Source organism: Poecile atricapillus, chromosome 32 (genome assembly GCF_030490865.1).
Source record: "Poecile atricapillus isolate bPoeAtr1 chromosome 32, bPoeAtr1.hap1, whole genome shotgun sequence".
In the NCBI taxonomy this organism is placed as follows: domain Eukaryota; kingdom Metazoa; phylum Chordata; class Aves; order Passeriformes; family Paridae; genus Poecile; species Poecile atricapillus.
In genome coordinates this window covers 2,459,459-2,462,309 of record NC_081280.1, presented here as the reverse complement: position 1 = coordinate 2,462,309, position 2,851 = coordinate 2,459,459, and the positions used below count along the sequence as shown (strand labels likewise).

The following is a 2,851-nucleotide window of genomic DNA, read 5'->3' as shown; positions in this document are numbered from 1 at the left end:
TTTGGACAGGAAGGGGATGGTTCAGTTTGTGCCATGTGGGGACAGGAGGAGGGAAGACTTTGCACACACTGTCACCAGGGCAGGGCTGTTTTCCTTTATGGTGCCACACGGTAGCACGTAATCTTTGATTTCATGGGAGTGAGGGAGGTGCTGAAGGGCAACAATTCCCTGTGCTAAGGACATCTTCCACTCACACAGCAAGGCAAGGGAAGGGGAAAGTGCAATCTCTCTTTCCTGGAAGGTGTTCAGCTTTTAACAAACTAGTTTTGCTGAAGATGAGCCTGGGCAGTGGTGAGTTAGAGCATTTGATCAAACTCCCAGAGTATCCTCACATCTGTTTGGACAAAATCCTCCAGCGTCATGGCATTTCCATCTGCCCATTGCTTTGGAGAGCACAAATCACAAACCACCCATCTCAGCTGATAAATGTCATTGCTTGCAGATTGCTGCAGCCGCACAGCTGAGCTACAAATACACATGAATCAATTGCAGTTGAAAAATGGCATTTATTACAAATTGCTACACCTGCACTGACAATACACAACTATCAAAATCTCAATTAAGTTTAAAAAAAGTCATTTATTATATTAACACAACAATGCCACATAAAAATATACAAATACCAACCGCAGTTAACAAAAACTTAATTTATTGCTAACCTCTACAAGTCACTATAGACAAAGATCAATGAATTGTTTAACAACTTAATTTAATACAGATTACAAGCTTACAGCCCACACAGAAATACAAAAATATCAGTGCCTCCCTCTAAAGAACCCTGTACTAAGAATTCCATAGATACAATTATACAACTATACCACTCCAGACATGTTTAAATAGAACTAAATACCTCTATATATACATATATAAAAATCTACAGATGCAAATACAGATTAAATATTACATATTTCATGCAATATATATATACATATAGATATATAAAACTAAACTATTTGAAAATATACAAATGTCATTGTCCCAATCTAAATGTCCATAGAACTGCGTAAGAACAAATCAGCCGCCCGATCTTCAGTGCCTCTCCCTCAGTGTTTTCCTCCCATGCAGAGCAGCTCTCCCGGACAGGGACAGCAGATGGGACATCTGGGAGGCAAAGGGAACAGCGAGTCAGTCCTGGGACCTTTCCCTTGGCAGCAGCTGCACTTCCAGCAGGGAAGCGAAAATCTCCGAGCCTCCCCAGGAGGGTTGGGAAGAACAAGCAGGCCGAGCGGGCCAGCGTGTGGCGAGCGCAGACGCGGCGGGACTGTCCCGCATCTCCCGGCAGCCCGGCACAGCTCCCGGGCCCTGCCGGCACAGCTGCCTTGCCCAAGGACAGCCCCTGTGCCGGCCGGGGCAGCAGCGCTGAGCAGCCCCAGCACGGGCAGGGGCCGCTCCTGCCCGGCCGGGCAGCGCCCACGGACAAAGCCCACGCCACCCTCAGCCCTGCCCAGCCTCACCAGCCCTGGGGCCTCACCCAGGCTCTCGCGTGGCCCCAGCACATCCCTGCTCACTGCTCTTGCTCCAGGCCTTCAGCTTCTCCCTGCTGGCTCCTGGCAGTGTCTGGATGTCCTCAAGCTCTTCAGCACAGCTGTGGTGGCAAAAGTGGAGGCTCTGGAATTGGTTGCAAGGCCTGGCAGAGCTGCAGTCCCTGAGCTCTGTGTGCTCCCTCCTGGCCCCCTCCATCCCCTCAGCCCCGCCGTCCTCTCGGCAAACCCCCAGCCCCCTCTTCAGTTTCTTCGGCCTCTCCCAGGCCTCTCACCCTGCTCAGTCCCTTCTGAGCCGTTGTGTCCCCTCAGAGCCGGCACAGCCCTCAGCCCGTGCCTCTGTCACCTCAGTGCCACCATCGCCCTCTGCTCCCCCACAGCCCTCAGTGCCCCCAACACCTCAAGGTTTCCATCGTCCCTTCAGCATCAGCGCCTCCTCAGCCCCCTCAGTCTCACCGTCCTTCAGCAGCTCCTCACAGGACAGTGCCTGGGGCCACCGGCAGCTCCCACTGCTCCAGGGACAGCCAGGGCTGCAACTGCTGCTCCGCCTGGCCCGGCCCCAGCTCGGACCCAGCACAGGGGGACACAAGGGGCACAGCGGGAAAAACAAGAGATGAAAAAGGCAGCCAAGGGGGAAAGAGGCAAAAATGCAGCCTAGGCCTACACACCTCAATCTATGGACCTATACATCTATATAGCTCTAACTAAAGAACTATGCACATATAGAAATGAAACTTTGTGTGCATAGAAATGTTACTCTCTACATATAGAAATGTAAATTTGAAAATCTATAAATCTAACTGTATATATAGAAAAAAAATCCTATTGCATCCGTAACTAACTATACATACAAACTATACAGATGTAGAAATAGATACACGTAGGAATACAACTTTATCAATCTATACTTGTAAACTATATGGATAAATAAATAAAGATAAAAATCTCTAAATATATCTATAAACAGAGGGATGCCACCTGCCTGATGGTCACAGGCTCTCCCTCTGATCCTTCTTCCCACGCAGGGCAGCCCTTCGGGCAAGGTAGATCACATGGATATCTGGGAAGGAAAGGCAACTCTCAGTCAATGCTGGCCTCTGTGTAGCTTTCCCTTTGCAAGTAAACTGTCCTGCTAGCAAAGGCTGTAAAACATGGCCTGAAAGGCACACTCTCGCTTGAGAATATGAAGCCTGCTCCATAAAGAACAGGGATCCTTCCAAGTTTTCTAGTCTTGTGAAGTTTTGAAGTACTCCAATCAATTCACAACACTCCCAGTGCAAATGGCACCCACAAGAGCTTGAAACACAGACAGTCCCAGCTCCCACAAAGAAGCCCAGCCTTGTTCTTTCTCTGGGCTGATGCAGAGACGT

The 2,851-nt window shown here is 49.4% G+C and overlaps 1 long non-coding RNA gene across 1 annotated transcript; it reads right to left on the bottom strand.

The window, feature by feature from the left end:
- Positions 1-1,074: 1,074 nt before the first annotated feature.
- LOC131590234 (uncharacterized) lies at positions 1,075-2,518 on the bottom strand. Its single transcript, XR_009280035.1, has 3 exons — positions 1,938-2,518; positions 1,472-1,585; positions 1,075-1,101 (listed from the first exon to the last, which is right to left on the bottom strand). It is a non-coding gene; the product is annotated as an uncharacterized LOC131590234 (long non-coding RNA).
- Between the last annotated feature and the right edge of the window lie 333 nt (positions 2,519-2,851).